Source organism: Parasteatoda tepidariorum, chromosome 6 (assembly GCF_982258835.1).
Source record: "Parasteatoda tepidariorum strain Cologne lab strain chromosome 6, Ptep-v5.0, whole genome shotgun sequence".
NCBI classification, from domain to species: Eukaryota; Metazoa; Arthropoda; class Arachnida; order Araneae; family Theridiidae; genus Parasteatoda; species Parasteatoda tepidariorum.
The window spans coordinates 52,129,888-52,148,120 of record NC_141760.1 but is presented as its reverse complement, the minus strand read 5'-3'; the positions used below and the strand labels follow the sequence as shown (position 1 = coordinate 52,148,120).

Genomic DNA, 18,233 nt, shown 5'->3' with positions numbered 1-18,233 from the left:
ATTACTATTATTTATTTTGTGTAAAAATAAATTCCACATTAGCAATATATCGAAATCTAGATAGTGCCCATGGAGTTTTGCAACTAAACGAGTCGTTTAGTCAGGATATTAGTAACAAAAGATTAGTTCAATTAAATTATGACGAATGGCAGACACATTAAAATTTCTTTAACTTAGTTGTTTGGTTTAAAATTAAGTCAGTAATTTGTGTTAGAAAGTGTGCATCACTGAAAAATATGAAATAGACAAAAGTATATAATCTGAAATAGAATTTATATTTCTTTCTTAGTTTGAAAAACCGAGTTGTTGAAGCGATTCAACATATACCATAATTTTAGTTGCGTCTAAATTATTGTGCGGATGGTGATTTAGTTTTGTTTGGTTGACGATTTGAAATTTTCAGAAATAATATTTTGAAGTTTATTATACTCTGCTATAGACATTTTTTTAAAAAAAATATTATTAGACTTTTCAAACATTTTCTTGAAAACTATAGTAGTCCATTGATGGTACTTTAGTATTATGCAAAAATTCTCAGTACATGCATTGATATACTAGAGAATGTGTCACTGTAGAGAATTGATACTTGGCAGGCTTGGCTTACTCGAAATAGAATGGAGACAACAGTTGCCAAAGTAAACAAATGCCATGTTTCAATAACCAATCGGGATCGAGATACCCATAGACTGGTATTTCAACTCTATGGAGATACCACAATACGTCACATTCAGGTATCCCATTGCAGATAACAGAATTACTCAGTGGGAAAATAATCCTGCCATGATTAGTTTGCATTTCGACGGGGGGGGGGGGATCAGCATAGCAGCTTAATAGTTTACTCTTGATTTATCTGAGCGCACTTTTTTCTATACTTCCAATTTTAAAATTACCAATCGAGATAAAACAGAATTAGCCAAGAAAAAATTTCTACGGTGTCGAGTCCACTGATATGAAATGATGAACAAATAATAATAATAATGAAACATTTCTCTTAAGGAAAGTCTCTTTTATAGAAATAATGCACATGTATGTTATCTTAGAAAAATAACACTATCAAATTTCCAAAATGTCCGTATTGAGTTGCAAACAGAAAGGACGTGAGAGATAACAGAGTTTTGGAAGTGACATTCACTTCGACTTCATGAAAGACATCTCGTTCCATCACTCCAAAATCTCCCCGAGGACCCATAAACAGATAAGAAAAAGGCTAATCTTGAATGACAAAATATCATAACCACTAAAACAGAGGAAAGAAAATCGGCATGGCATTTTTCTCATGAAGTTTTCTTTTTTCGTCGGTCAACAAACCAAGACCGTTGCACCCAAAAACACGAAACAAAACTCTAATTGGCCGCTTATTGCTGCATTTGGCGTGTTTTTTCCCTTTGATCTTTCTGAAGAAACCGCACTCTGCAGTCTGGAAAAAATTTCGCAGAATATGAGGGAAGTTTTTTTTTTTTTTAAACATCCGTCTTAATTGAATGAAGGAGTTATAAATAAAAGATTTAACTAACAAATATTACAATTTTGTTTGCTTGTTTTGTTTATGTATACCACAACCCGATAATAATTTTTATTTGCTTTTTTAATCTACTCATTATTTTATTTTGATCGTAATGAAATTCGACACACTCATAGTTCTAAACACGAAAAAAAAAACTTCTTTATTGACATTAGAACGTTTTATTTTGAATCGCCTGAACGCATGCGTGCATATAAAAATATAATACAAAATTTTATAGTTAAGTACTATAAAACTGTATGTGCTGCTTATGTATCCCACAACCCGATGATAATGTTTATTTGTTCTTTTTTTTTTATATTACTATTTATTTCGTTATTTTATTTCGATCTCAATGAAATTCGACACACTGTAAACACAAAAAAAATCACTTTCGACATTAGAACGTTTTATTTTGAATAGTCTGGCGACATGCATGCATATTAAAATATAATGCAAATTTTTTTAGTTAAGAATAAAACTGAACGAATGTCACTAAGAAAATCATCGCACACTAAATTCATCCATAAAATTAGCTTCCCATATAAAAGATAAATTTTAGTTTAAAACTAATTTTATTTATCTACATTTAGTTGTGTGCACTGTGAGCAAATGGGGGGAGAGGGGGGGGAGAAATGAAAGAAATTCCCCGAGAATAACTATTGTTTTATTGTTTAAATGATCAGATTTCCTCGAACTAAAAAAAAAAAAAAAAAAAATTTTAATTGGTTCAATGGTTTAACTTAAAATAAGCCAATTAATAAGGTCTAACTATGAATTATATTACAAAATGAGACTTAAAAAAGCATTTTCTCCGAATATACACACCTTTTATTTCGCCGGATTTGGATCTTTTAACATCAAAATTAAATGTGATTAGATACGATCTGGAAACTATGGTTCCAATAATTTAGAGTGTTATTACTATACATTACGTTAGATGCTCTATTAACGTAATTTTTCCACATAACTGTACAACTCTTTTATACAAAGATAATTAATTCCTAGCAAAAAATAATTCTTAGTGATTATTTATTATAATTTAATTTATTAATGGTCAAAAAATTGAATTGCAAAAACAAACAAATATCGTAATAGTAGACCAAATTTTTTTAATCCGCTTAAAATGTTTCATAGATGTTTAGAAAAAGTAAATTATAAGGGCTGAAGTAGTGGCTACTCCCTCATTTTTTGTCAAAAATCGATAAAAAAAAAAAAGGGTATGTGCTGTGAAAAAAGTAAGTAAAGGTATGTTTAAGATAGTAAAATTAGATTTTGTGTCTGATTTCGCGTAAAATATTTAATATTTAGCTCTAATTAATTAGCATATATGAAGTCGAACCTTTTTTTTAAAAAACTTTTTATAACCGTCGGTGAACAGCCGACCCAATTTTCGGTTTAAGACTACTAATGCCCCAGCTCCGTAGCCTTGTAATTTTGAACCAATCTAGAAAACAGGGAAACTCCTAGATCAATACCTCCGGAGGTATGATTTGTTATGGGAACATGGAGGACTTTGTGCCTCGACAGATTTAACGTGCATCAGTCACCATATACTACACGGGAGTCTTTTGCCGGCAGGGTTCGAACTCACGACCTCTTGGACATGGGCCTAGTGCCCTACCAACCAGGCTCGGCCAGTTGAACCTTTTGAATTATTGAAATCGGCAATTAGTATGTGAAAATCCACTCTTTAGAAGAAGAAAAAAAAATAGTTATTCAGGATGCTACACTTTTTCTTAGCCCACTGTACTTGAGATCTGGGAAACATTTTAGTTTATAAAAATATCTGAATATAAAACAGCTGAAAAAAATCTGAATTAAAAACATCTAAGACAGCTCCCACTAACTTCTCAATTTATTCAGAAAACAGTATTTGTTGCGGATAAATGTCTTCCGATTGCATTAATTGAAATTCATCCGCTTTTGTCCTAAATACTTAGTTCCCACTGAATTACGAGATGGATATCGGATATGACTATGTTTAAATAACGAAATATATTTCATGCTCGATTAGATATCTCTCACAACTTTAAAGTCATAAAGCAACCCGGTTTTTCAACCAAGTGTAAAAATTATCCGGAATTAGATTTCGATTAAGACACAGCATTAAGATTCAGTTATGAATTTCGAATTCAGGTACCATTTTGAGTTTAAATTCCGATTTCGAATTGTGTTATTGTCGTACTTGATTAAGACAAAAGAGACGTTTTGTTAATCAATAATAGTCTTAAAAAGAATGTAAATAACGCATTCTCATTCGAAACGAAACTTTCGAGTAGAACTTAGGTTACAATAAATTTCTAAATACTCATTATATATTTTTATAATTTCACATTCAGAAACAAGATGTTTCAGGCGTAGTTTCAGAGTGGTCACAGTCTGGAAAAATTTCCAATGAGGGTGAGATACAAGTTTACAAAAAAAATTTTAAACAAACAAAAAAAAATGTGTTATTTTGCATGCAATGCACGAATTCCATTTTTAAAAAATGTGTCCTTGCTGTTTTTTAATGCATGCCATACGTACAGGATATTAGAATTAATAAGATATTAAAATGTATGACAGGATGCTTCAGTGTTCTGAAATTTAATCATTAAGAAATAAGTTATTGTTCCTTTTTTAGTTGCAAGAAAAAGATAAAAATGCACTTACAAATACTATGAAGTTTACGGATTTGATTGTATGAATCCATAATATAAAATATGGCATTCAATTGACAGTATTGTGACAGTCACGTTAATCTTACATAAGCTGATAATAGGTTGTCAGAATACACAAACTGTCTCTTATTTTTCGTGTACAAATTAATCACTACTCAAAATTATTCAAGCAGAAATGTGCCAAAAATAGAACTGTAAAGCAATAACAGTTTTAACAAATTATGTCCCGAATGTAAGTAAACTGTTTAAAGGAATGGAATAAAGAATTTTATCTGAAGGTCTTATCAAGTACGCTCTCAAGAGTAGTGTTAAAAAATTTATCCAGCTCTCACGGTTAAAGTTACAGTTACTAAATTTCATAAGTTTTAAATGACATCACACCTACTTTTTTTTTCTCCATAGTAACAAGGTCCTCTCAAAGTGAAAAACTCAAAATGAAAGTAGAATTGATGTTTAGCAAGATGCAAAATACCAAGGCTTTCTTCTTTTTTCATCGTTTTTCGAAGCCTGCTTAGAGCTGTATCGCTGACATGTCCAAAATTTATAAAATATCCTATTCTGGGCCGCGGTGAATCAGGGAATACAGCTCACGCTTCCCAATTGAGGTGACCTAGGTTTGAATCACAGATCAACTGATAGATACGAATTCCGCACCTGGGTCGCACCTACCAGTGAAGATCCCCTAATCCCGTAAAATATCCCCTAGCAGTCTAGCGGACTGCGGAAGGTTTCCTGCTCCGTGTAACGCAAATGTGGGTTAGTTCCATCAATAAGTCCTCTACGAAGGGAAATTTCTCCCAATATTTGATCAAGGAGTTCCCTCGTCTTTTGGATTGGGTTCAAAATTACAAGGCAATAGAGTTGAACATAGAGTAGTCGTAAACTCAAAACTAGGTCAGCTGTTCGACGATGGTTATAAAATAAATTAACATACCATTTTCTTCATTAGGGTACATTGGCGTCTTTTTTATACTAAAAATGCTTTTACAACGTCAACAAAATATAAATTAAAACCTCGTTTCGGTAAAGGTATGTATTACCATTTGAATAGATCAAGATTCCGTTCCGGTAACAGCAATCGTTTTGAACACCTTTGAGTGTTAAAAGCAATTATTCATTGTAACCGTAACTGTGAAAGCTAGATAAGCTTTTAACTCTATTCTTGAATCATCGTTTTTAATACTAATGAGTGTTAAAAACGATTATTCCGCAAAACCTATTAAGCGAAACCTTAATTCGCAATTTTATTCCGTTCTTTCGAACGGTATGCTCACCAGGGAACCTTAAGTTAACAAAGTTATTTTATTACCACCCCATAAAAAGCACCTTTCCTAAAACAATAAAAAAAAAAAAAATACAACCCTCTCAATGGAACTCTTTAATTCGAAGATATAACTATTTCTTTGCCTTTCCTCAAAGAAATCAACTTTAATAGGCCCATTTCTTCAATTGCCAAACATGTTTTATGGAAGACCAGATCTCAGCAAATCCCCAAATTGCTTCCAATACCACAATAAAGATTCGAAGTCCGATAGATAACCGAGATGCGAGAAACTTGATCGGCCAAGCGTTTCTTTAAGGAAACTGACCGAGAGCTGTTTCATAAAGGTATTATAAAGATGAAGGTAGAGGTAACACAATATCTCGAAGCAAGTGGTAAAGAATAGGGATGAGCCTCGCGGCCCAGAGGTCGCAACCTTCGCCACACAGTATGCTATTATTATTGGTATTTCATGGTGAAATATATGACGTTTTTAAGTCCCATAAAATACAATTCATTACTATTCAGAGAAAAAAAAATAGAGGAAGAGTTTTTAAAGAGGGATTTATAATTTAAAGAGAAGCAGCTATAAGGAAAACATAAACATGGAAGTTATGATACCAGTTCTTTAGCGTTGACAGGCACGTGCAAAAGACAGCGTTTTTTTCTCTTTTTTTTTTATTGAGTGGCAGAATGCTATGATCCAGCTTGTTGAAAAGAGTTTTAATCAAAATTTATAGCAGAAATAATTTATTATGGCGGATTCGGGCATTAATTCCACCGTCACAAATATTTGCGCTAATATTTATTTCCTTGCGGAAATTTCCATACCACACTTGCGATTTGTAAACAATAATATAGTCTTCAATTCCATACAATTTAAGGGCTTGAAGGGGACAATATATTAATAAGCTTTTTTTTAAAATTGTTTAAGAGAATCTTTCTTCAACGCTGTCATCTAGAGGCAATTTCAGAAAATTATAAGTTGCACATCGAGGAGCCGTTAACTGGTAGATGTGGTGGCTCAGGGGATAGAGCGCTTACCCCCTTATGAGGTGAACCGGGTTAGAATTCTAACCATGACTGGTTGATACGAATTCCGCACCCGGCTCGTACTGATATCCTCAGAGGCAGATGGATCATAGGTTAGAGTCTCCTTGCAGGCAGGCTAACCATGGGAGTTTTCCTCTCCATTTAAAGCAACGGATTAGTTTTACTAAAAAGTCCTCCACGAAGGCAAATTTCTCCCAATACTTGATCTAGGACAGGGGTCGCCAAACTTTTTTGATCATCGACCCCCATATAATTCTTCGAAATCTCCATCGACCCCCGCAAAAGTAATTTTCTGTTAATTAAAATAAAACAATATTAGATACTGTGTTTGTACATTTACTTTATGATTTTAAACATTTATTAAATTAATAGTACATTGTGTAACAATAGTTTCATGAAAAATACATTAATATTGAAATTTAAATACCTTATTATTAAATAATAAGTAGTTATGCATAAGTAGATATAATAAGTAAAGTAACTAAAGATTTACTGCTTCTTCATCAATGAGATGGGTGTGCCTGGTGTTTTTTTGCAAGGTTCGCTATATTGGGTTCAAAATTGGTCAATTTTAATTTTCGTCAAAATTGGTCAATTTTGTAATTTTTGTAAAAAAATACAAAGTGTGCTATAGTTTTGTCGCGGGCTGTACTAATCCATATTATTAATGCTTACCCTTTTTTGTGCATTGATAATTAAAATTGATATCTAAACCAAACGAATGGTTTTATCGAAACAATAACTAATTATCCAAAACTGTAAAAGTTTTAATAATGACACTGCAAATATTCAACACAGTTTGCAAAGATAGCTGAAACTGCGTATGATATCTGCATTTGTAACGTCAATGCTCGTCACACGTGACATTTGGACAAGCGCACATATGCATATGACTTATAAACTGTACTGAGTTCGTGCCACTGCGCGGTGGTACGTAAATACTTGTTTCACCCCAATAAATATACGTTTATTAATTTATGTTTTATAAAGAAACTGATATTGAGTCAATTATAAAAAAAATCACAAATTTCACATACTTAATTAGGTATGTGTGATTTGCGTATTCTTCTTCTTCAGGAGCGCAACAGCCCTTTGCAGGCCTTGGCTGCCTCAACAGCACGCCTTCTCCAGCTCCCTCTGTCCATGGCAACTCCCCTCCAGTTCTTAAGTTTCAGGACTTTGAGGTCGTTTTCAGTGTCTTTGAGCCATCGAGTAGGTGGTCTACCTCTAGAGCGGGACCCCTGAGGGTTCTTGAAGGTGGCAATTTTTACAGGGCTATCTTCAGAGCCTCTCCATATATGTCCGAGCCATCTTAGTCGGCTGCTTCGGATTATCTGCATAATTTGAGGATGTTTATAGAGTCCATAAAGTTCAAAGTTGTACCGTGTTCGCCAACATCCCCCCTCTGGTATGGCACCAAAGATAGTTCTAAGTATCTTTCTTTCAAACGTTTCTATCGGGCGTTGTACGTCAAGGTTTAAAGTCCAGGTTTCGTTTCCGTATAGCAAGACAGGCAGAATAAGTGTCTTATATAATTTTAGTTTTGTTTTTCGGCTAATAAAATTCGATCTTAGTTGACTTTTTAGTCCAAAAAAACATCTGTTGGCCATATTGATTCTATTGTCAATTTCAGGTTTCAGTTTGTTTTGATCATTGATAATTGTACCAAGATACTAAAATTCTTTAACCTTTTCAAAGGAATGTCCGTTTATCTGCAAAGGTTCACTATAGTTTACAGTTGAGCTTGAAAACTCCATGAATTTGGTCTTGTCTTCGTTAATGGAAAGGCCCATATTTATAACAGAGGCCTCAAGGGCTTGAAAGGCATCTTTAACAGCCCGTTCTGATCTTCCAATGATATCAATGTCGTCCGCATAAGCGAGGATTTGGAGAGATCTGTTCCAAATAGATCCTCCTCGGTTTAATCCGCTATCCCGAATGCATTTCTCCAATGCCAGGTTAAAAAGCAGACAAGCAAGAGAGTCTCCCTGGCGCAGGCCTCTTTCGGTAATGAAAGGTTCAGATAGATGGCTTTGGATTTTAATCCTGCATCTCACTGTTTTTTGTTTCGACCCACAATTGACCCTTCCGATTCGGATAGACCCCCATTCGCCCCCCTGTCTCAGATCGACCCCCGCTTTGGTTAAATAGACCCCTGGGGGTCTATATGGACCACTTTGGCGACCTCTGATCTAGGAGTTCCCTTGTCTTCTAGATTAGGTTCGAAATTACAAGGATACGGAGTTGTGCATTAGTCTTAAACTTAAAATTGGGTCGGCTGTTCAACGACGGTTATAAAATTACACATCGGAAAATAGTACTTTCAGAAAAATTTTGACCTTCATTTGTAATGTCCCAAGCTCTTCAAATGCAATTCAAATTCATTATTACAAAAGAACTTATAAACAATCAATTCCGCATGACTGTTACGTAATCATAAAAAATTCTATTGGATTGTTCGATACCTAAATCAAATTCTAGGCAATTAATTCAATACAACTATTTTCTTTTTTTGGAGGGGGGGGGGTGGATTATGCTAAAATTTCATACGATATCATTACAGTATCCTTTTTTAGGCTAAAAAATATCGGCTTTTATAAGAGAAAATCTTTTAGAAAGTTATCAAATTATTAAAAGAGTTTGGTTACAGAAAAACTAATTCCTCCTTTTTTATAATAAATAAAAAAATGGATTTGATAGAAAACTTTTCGAAAAATGAGCAATTAGAGGAAGCTCATTTTAAATTCTTTTACTGAGAAACTGAATACCGAATAGAAAGGAGAATTAAATATTGATTAACAGTATATGATGTAGAGATTTAAGATTTGGTAAAGGAAAAAAATTTAAAATTAATAAAAGGCATTCATTACAATTCAATATCAGATTTTTTGAGAGAAGAGAGGAAGAAGTTTTATATGGCATGGAAGGCAATGAAATATCAACCAATGGTAAAACTTGACGTAAAACATTTAAAATAATAAATTTTCTCCATATTATCTACAATAAAAGACATATATTAAAAAAGTAGTCAATTTTCTAAAAATTATATTTACTTTAAGTCAGTTGATCCGCTCAAATTGACTGCCCACATGGATTTATTTCGCTAAATCATTAAATTTCTAGCAGATGATCTAGTGGATAAGGGTACTAAGAGACTTATCTTTTAAGTGCTTACTAAGTGGAAGAAGATTGTTCCAAGTGCATTTGAAAAAGAAAAAAAATAAATTCGACGACAACCTTATAAATGTCTCTGATGGAAATTAATAGTTAAATTGAAAACGTCAATAGTGAATAGTGGGAATGCTTAACATTCGAACGAACAATTCGCCAAATAGAGATCGGATATGAAAAAAAAAAAGAAGTTAGGCTTAACATTTATTGTCATTAGCGGCAAAAAAGAAACTATTTTGTAACTACTACTTTATTATGAATGCATTCCATTACAACTGTTTCTTTTTAAATTTATTTAATTATCTTTCAAATGTAGTGATTACTAACTACTTATGAACTCTGGCCACTACTTTTTTTAGGAGATGAATTTGTTTTAAACTTCGAATTTGATTGAAGGATTCAATTTACAGGGTCCGTTCAAATATTACTTGAACACCTAACAAAGCGCAGAAAAAACCAAAGGGGTGTCGCGACTTTCTTACACACATTGGGAGAGGAGTTTTCATTTGCTTATTTTTGCTAATAAGTACAAAATTACCAAAAATATGCTTACATAATATTTGAACGGCCCCATACTTGCATACAAGTATTAAAAATAAATAAATAAATAGGCTGATGGATTTGATCAATCAGATTCGAAAAAATTAGCTGGCGTTTCACCTTTGTTCCATTACTAAACTATCGCTAAAAGTTTGTAGTGCGGTATTCGTTGATTACCTTTCACATAAAAACGAGCCAAGCATAAACTTGAAATCTTATTTACTATAAATATTACACACAACCTTCATCCACTAAACTCTTCAATTAACGGTACACAGCAACTTTAATCTATGCACAACTAATAGCAATAAAAAGAAACTCATCCCAGTGGAAAATATTCCAAAATAAAAAACCAGTTTATTTCCAATGCATTGTCCCACCAATCATTCAGACATCGCCAAATTACATCCACGACAAGATTGGGACACACAGTGAACGGAAGATGTCAAAAAAAGTAGCAGGTAAAGTAGTCTGGGCTTCGCATCGCCTCACTTCCCGCTTATTACACTACAACACAGGAAAACGTTCACAAGTCCTCTTTTTTTTATTCTCTCTCTCTAAACAGGCAGCAGACCTGCAGTCGAAAACCGGTTAGTCAATGAATACAAAAAAAGACACGACAACAAACAATGGGTACCTTTTGTTGTCAAAAAAGAGTCCGGTTAAGAAAAGAGGATATTTCACGTTTATTTATTTATTTTAAAAATACATTTCTGGGCATTACGAGTGTTTATTTATAGTGAATATATAAGCTTCTTAAACTTTCTTTTAAATTTGTTGGGAAAAACTTTAGTAGAGAGTTCAACAAATCCTGATTTTTTTAAAAAACGAGAACTCAGTCATCGTTTACACGAACCGTTAATAAGTTCATTATTATTGATAATAAGTGATGATTATTAATAATAATCATTTCAATGTAATAATAATTAATGCTTAAATGGCATGCATTATCTGGACATTTTTAATAACTATGAGCAAAAATGAAGTTCGATAATTATTATAACATTCGGTACTTATCCAATACACTGAAATCATCATTAATTATTAGCATGAATATTTATGCTTATGACAGCTCTCACGCTTGATATGTCAATTCTTTGTTGCCAATGTGAAAAGAATGAGAACCTTTTTGTAGCCGTGTAAGAGAAATATATATAAAGATGAATTGATATTTTTAATTAATGAAATGAAAACTTATTATTTTTACTCTAAATCATTCTTTTGAAATAATTTTAACCCTTTTTGGTTGCATATCAACCATATTTCTACCATCGATTTTAAATTTTTAACAACAAAATATGACCACAAAGGGTTAATGAAGTTTAATAAAAAATGTCATTAAAATCAGTAGAGTAGTCAATTTTAAAAATAGGCTCAAGCTGTTCCTCTGAAGCATAAATTTAAGTCCGTCAATAATTAAAAAACCACTATACAACAGAATTCAGTAACAAAAAAAAAAATAATAATAATAATAATAATTCGTAGGCTGCATTTTCATATAGTACTTAAATGCATTATGACTATAAAATACAGCGTTAAACAATAGGAACACCAATAATTTGAAATAAATAATGAAAAAATAATATGCTCGTTTCTTTTACTTCATTAATGTTTGTTTATTAGGGACAAAAATATAAATGAAACTAGATACGCGATTGCATTAAACTGTGAAAACTACAATCACAATTGGAAAAAATTTCACCGAATAGAAAATTTTTAATAGAGGTATAAGTCACCAGGTCACGAATGTAACTTTTTTAAGAGAACCAGTTGTTTACACGTTTAATACTACTGTTATTGCTATAGTGCCTTTCCCAAGCGACGAACACAGTGCTTTATACCTCAGACAAGAGAAAAAAAATTTGCATTTAGGAAACTGTAAAAAATCTCTATTTTGTAGAAATTGATATACTGACTTTGAACCTCAAACATGGCGAAACTCAGAAAGCAGAATTACTGCACGGCTGCAAAATTTAGTAAATGCAAGTAACTGACAACAAAATCTGCAGATAAATCTTAAAATATTTTCATATGAGCCGCGGCTGTTGAGGTGAAAGTATTCGCCTTCCAATGATCCAGGATCGAATCCCAACGGCGGCTGTTTGATACAAATTCTGCTCCCGTTTCGCAACGACCACAGTGCTGACGTAAAAATTCCTCAATGGTAGACAGATCATGGGTTAGAATTCCCTTGTCTTCGGGCTAACAGGGGAAGGTTTTCGTGGATTTCCCCTCCATCGTAAAACCGAATTAGTTCCATCAAAAAGTCCTCCACGAAGAATAGTTTACTTCAATGCTTGATCCAGGAATTCCTTTGTCTTTTGAATTGGGTTCCAAATTTGAAGACTATGAACATTAATAATCGTAAACTCATTATTGGGTCGGCTGCTCAACGCCGGTTATAAAAAAGAAGAAGAAAAAAATATCGTAGTGCTGCAGGTTAATACAGAGGTTTCTGCTATTGGATGCAAAAGTATACGTAGTAAAAAAATATTTAGCTGAATTATTGCCCCGTTGGGACTTTAAACTTAACAGAAATGAAAGTGGAGATACTTTTTTCTCTTTATTTTTATTCGATTGATTGCCCTCTAATTCTTATCGATTACGCCCTTTTAAAACTGTCTCACAACCGACATGGATATCACTTAAAAGAAAGAAAGAAGAAAATTCGGGTGGAAGGCAGGTCCTTTTCAATTAAGATCTCAGAAAAGTTGCGATGAGTAGTAACAAATCGTTTATTAAACTGGTTTCCTGGGCGTTGTTTATTTCGGTCAGCATCAAACGGGGTATTCCGTCTAACGGATTTGACATTTTATACCAGTTCAAGTGCATCGCAAGATTACGCAAACACCCTTTCACATCGTAAAAGATTAGCCTCCTTTCCTTCGTTTTAATTCCGCAGCCTTCAAAACAACGCGCAGTTTATTTTGAAAGAACTAACTCCGTAGAATCGAAACATGAGCAAAATTTCGACAACTAGGATTATTTAAACACATCCCTAACAATTTAGGTATCAAATTATATCATTTACTGATTCGCTTTCCACTGTACACTCATCAAATAGTAATTACTTTTTCAAAAAAAAAATCTAAAACGAAAATTTATACTGTTTTTCGATAGTAGTAGGATCGGATCATCACTTTTGGAGCTTAAGATATAAGCTTCTGAATGCTAATCCTAATCTCTAAACTTTCTTTAGTAACGATAAAAAATTTAATTTTAGTATTATTTAAAACTGCCATTAACATTTACTTTCAACTATCATTTGCAGACAAACCTGAACTTGAACATCAAAGTGTAGAGCATCAATTAAAAAAAAAAAAATTGACAATTGTAAAAACTTAGTCTCAAAAAACGTAAATTTCTCCTAAGTTAAGGCATTATTTCGAAGAGTGATTAATTTAGAAGGCATTGATGCGAAATATACATAAATATGAGCGTTCCTCGCGATCAATAATAAACAACAATTTCTTGAGTTTGAAAAAATAAAATTTAATTTACGATCTTACGGCCCTTTCTCTTCCTTACTTTGATGACTACTGCTGCTTTTCTAATATAAATTGACATTGATAGAAATTAAAGTAATAATTAGTCTCCAGGTATTCACACACAAATATCTGTATACAAACAGTTCTCACTAAAAGTAAGTGCCGATAAAAGAATTCTTCTTTTAAATAAATTTAGCTAAATTTCCCATTGTTCAACTAAAAATATTAAGCTCGAGTTAAAAAGTCGTTATGCGGAAGATATTTTTTAAACCTATATAACAAATAACACCATATAATAATTTTTACTATGACATTATTTTGAAGTTAAGGTATATTAAGGTTATTATAATGAAAAAATATCATGTTATTATGAAAATATAAGGTTATTGTAATGATAATAATAAGGTTATTATTTTGAAACCATAAAATAAACAGATATCCAAACTACATTTCCTTTATTTTTCATGGGAATTAGTGAAAAATAACGGGAAGCAATGCATACCATGTTTCACTTCAAGCGCACACATGTGTCTAGATACAAATAAATACATTCACATCTTTGTGCATGTATTAATTCAAACATAAAATGAATAAATAAAATAAAATGTATGACCATGCCAAAAGAGATAAAGTACCTAAAAAATATAATCTTGAATATATTTCGTTCTAACAGTTTTATTTTTACGTATTAAAAACTAATTCAAATGGTTCGATGAGTTGATCTAAAACATGCTAAGTAATTAATATTAACTATTAATCAAATCACAAAAAAACGTGCTATATCTCAAGACACATGTCTTTATTTCTGCAGATCTTGGATGCAATGTAGAAAATGTGGTCCCAGCAGCTAAGAGAATGGTCTATAGTTAGGGATCCTTAGTGTTTGTTTTTTTTCTTTTTTGTTTTTGTTGCTATATAGCAAGATCTTTTTCAAAAAAATCAAAAAACTTTTTATACACAATTAATAACATTTAATTATTTAAAAATATTTCCATGAAATATGATAATTCTTTATAACGTATCGATCGTCTAATTTAAGAATGGTCATAAACATATTCAATTGTAAGGTATACATAAGTGTGGACATTATTTTAAATGTTAAGATAAAAATTGTTTAAAAAAAAAATCTGTCTAATTGATTCAGAGTATTTTATTTTTTAAATAATACGCATTTTTAAATTTTCATCTCTCAAAAATTTTTTCACCGATTTCGTTTAAAGTTTGCCTTTTGTCATGTAAAATTACGTAAAAATCTGTGTATGATCCCACAAGTAATTTTTTTGAAACTATTAAATAAAGTAATGATAGAAAAATAGATAAATGATAGATAAAAATATTTTTTACATGGAAACGAATTTTATATCTGTGTGCAAAATTTTTGAAGTCCTTTAGAGTTTCTAAGATATCGCAAAAAGTTAAATCAATATTAAGAAGCCCAAACTTAAGACAGCCCCCCCCCCTGAAGACTATATTTTCCAGATTGCGGCTATCCCCTATATTCTGATAAACAAGAATACGAATCCGTCAAAAAAATAAATGAATAGTATATATATTTAGAGAAAGTGTAATTTTGTGTCTGATTCTGCAGCTTAATAGTTAGTATTAACTAATTAGCATACCTGATGATTAATAGGTATACCTAAAGATATAGGTAATAATTAGTTTTCTTAAATAATAAGCATACCCTTTCATTAAGATAGTCTCCTGGTATATGAAAATCCGATCACCAGAATGAAAGTTATTCACATATTGTTATCATTTCCCCTTAATCCTGTTTATTCTTCGACGAGTTGACATTTAATTTCAGTTGTGCAAAAAATGGAATAATTTTTACTCTAACAACATACGAAAATATTATCTGTATAAATGAAGAAATATCGAGTTGATTTGGAGTATATTTCTAATTAATACTAAAATCAAATTCATTATTTCATAACTAATAATCTGCATCAATGCATTAATCCCAAAAAGGAAATTCATATTTAAATAATAGCAAAATAAATCAGATTGAGTTCTCAATTTTAAAGACTAAACTTTTCATCTTTAAACAATGCAAATTGACATTTTTTATAAATACAAAGAATTAATATATAAAACTTGTGACTTAGGGTCGTTAAAATAAAATAATTCTTAGCTGAAAATTTTTGTAACGGAATGTCATACTTTATTCAAGTTTTTCTGTTTACTCTTGTCGAATCGAGTGGTTAATACAACTGTAGCAAAGGTACTAATATTTAATAATAATCCAAGATATTTTATTGACGCCTGTTTTAAATTTGGATTTTAAATAAATCTTACAAGTTGAACTAGTAAATGAAATCTGTGAAATATTAGTTAATAAATACCGTACTAATAGAATTTAAAATAAAAGAATAATATACTTACCAAACTGAAATGAAAAGATCCAGGGAAGATAATTCAACAGAAAACCAGACGATAAAAGATACTAAAAAATTCCTCTATTAAATTAGCAAACTACTTGGAAAATCCACAACAGATAAAAAATAAAATCAACTTATTTCCAAAAAAGGGCCACACACAAAAGAGCAGACGATTTCGAACAAGCGACTGATCATGAAGCCGTGCAGAGCATGAATTGGAGTGAAGAGAGTGACTGATGATGAAAACACAACAATCGGCGCTCGGGCAAAGGAAAAGAGAGCCAAAAAACGCCAGCCTGTCCGGCCAGTTCTATTTTTCCCACAACTACAGGGACTACTATGAGCGCAAACAGAGCTTACGGTTGGCTCTCTTTGTGAAAAAAGCTGGTTGAGACAGGAAGTTGGTAAAGTTGACCCTGCCCGCGGGTGTTTCGCTATCAGGCAGCTTGTTGCTCAGCCGACTCTTCAATAATAAAAACTCCTACCGTGAGGGGAGGGGAAATGATGGGGCTGTTGCAAGCAGTGCGTTTCGTAGCAACAATAGGTAAATGACAGGAGGGGTGTCAGCGTGGTGGGGCGGACACCATTTTTCTTTATTTACTTCTTTATGGGCAATATTCATTGGTTTACCTGTCTCAGACCCCCTGGATGTGGTTACCTTCATAAAAATCCCCTACCCCATATCTGCAGGGGAACTATAGAAGAATATACGGGGGAAAGGGGATCTGCAAATGTCCGTGGGATTAAGAGGAAACTGGAAAGTGGGTGATAAGTTTGGTAGTTCTTGGTATTCTTTTGTTCGATATGGGGGGAGTGATGAGAAAAAAGTGACACTTAAGGAATAAGTTGTTCATTAAAATTTCGACCAAGCATGAAATTGGTGAAGACGTTTTCTGAAATAAATACTTCAAGGAATAAAAAAAAAAGTTTTTTTTTTTTTTTTTTTTTTTTTTTTTTTTTTTTTTTTTTTTATGTAGAAGTCTTTTAAGTGCCGGGCACACAATTCCCTGTCTTTCAAATACTCTATGCTACGCGTATATATTCATATAAAAATAAGTATGTGTTACATTTGGGATGATAAAGTGTTTTCCCTCCAAAGATGACAGGGTTACATCGTACTGTTCATTGGTATTATTTCCAAGTATGTATCGGCCAGAATCTTCACAAGATAAACTTACAGAAATACCTTAGTGCTCTCGTAGAAATCGTGGTGTTTTTCGCCCATAACGCTCAACTTTTAATTAAACAATTTGGAAACACGGAACTAGCCTAGGCTTGGCATAGTTAATTATAGCCTCACTCATATTTTTTTTTTTAAATTTTTAAAACGCGGTATTTCACTTTTTCCTTTTTAATTTTAAATTACGCTATTATGCACCTTAATCCAACAGCATTTTTTTTTTTTTTTCAATTCGATGTATTTTATGACTAAAATAATACAGGTGTCAAAAAAAAGTCAGAAATATCTTCTACGGAATTATATCCTCACAGTAGATAATTTTATTGATTTTAATTTAAAGAAAAAATTTGAAATCGTGACTCAAATCATATTGCCCTAGTTCTGACTAAATGCAAAAAAGTAAATGGAGATACAATATTATCGTCCCCTCTTAATTACATAATGGGCTCATTGAAATATTGCATAAGCATCTAACAAAGGGTAATGGTCGATGATTTGCTTATTCTTGCTTAAAAGGAGGAGAAGTATCACGTAAGCCAATCATCTTATTTAAAAAAAAAAAAAAAAAACATCTTATTTTTGCTGGTAAAATTACAAATCTGGAATGGAAGTTGAATTTGGGGAAAGAAGAAATTAGAAGAAGAAAAGAGAAAAATTTTTTTGAAGTTTCAGAGACCTACAGCTTTGAACTTAAAAGATTCTTAAAATATTTTACTCAAAATTTTGTGAAATAAAGTAAACGTAAACTTTGCTTTATGCTAAGTAACATTTTTTATTTGAATTTAATCTTAAAACTAGATTACTACAGTCAAAGTTAAAGAAAGAAAATTAAGGGTGGTTGCAATTTTCTTATGTAAACATGGAAAGAGGTTTGTGATTTGCTAACTTTTGCTGACAAGGGGGAGGAAAAAGTTCAAAAATATGCTAATGAAACTAATGTAATGTTTGTACTGTCCCTATCGCAGAATCGACATCTAACTCGCTTATATGAATAA

General features: G+C 32.2%; 1 protein-coding gene across 1 annotated transcript in view; it reads right to left on the bottom strand.

Moving 5' to 3' along the window:
* The window catches only part of LOC107437772 (MICAL-like protein 2), a 52,948-nt gene extending 36,351 nt beyond the window's left edge, over nt 1-16,597 (bottom strand). The window contains exon 1 of the mRNA XM_016049873.4: nt 16,063-16,597. The gene's annotated coding sequence lies outside the window, so the exon portion shown is untranslated. The remainder of the gene's footprint in view (nt 1-16,062) is intronic.
* Nucleotides 16,598-18,233: the final 1,636 nt, after the last annotated feature.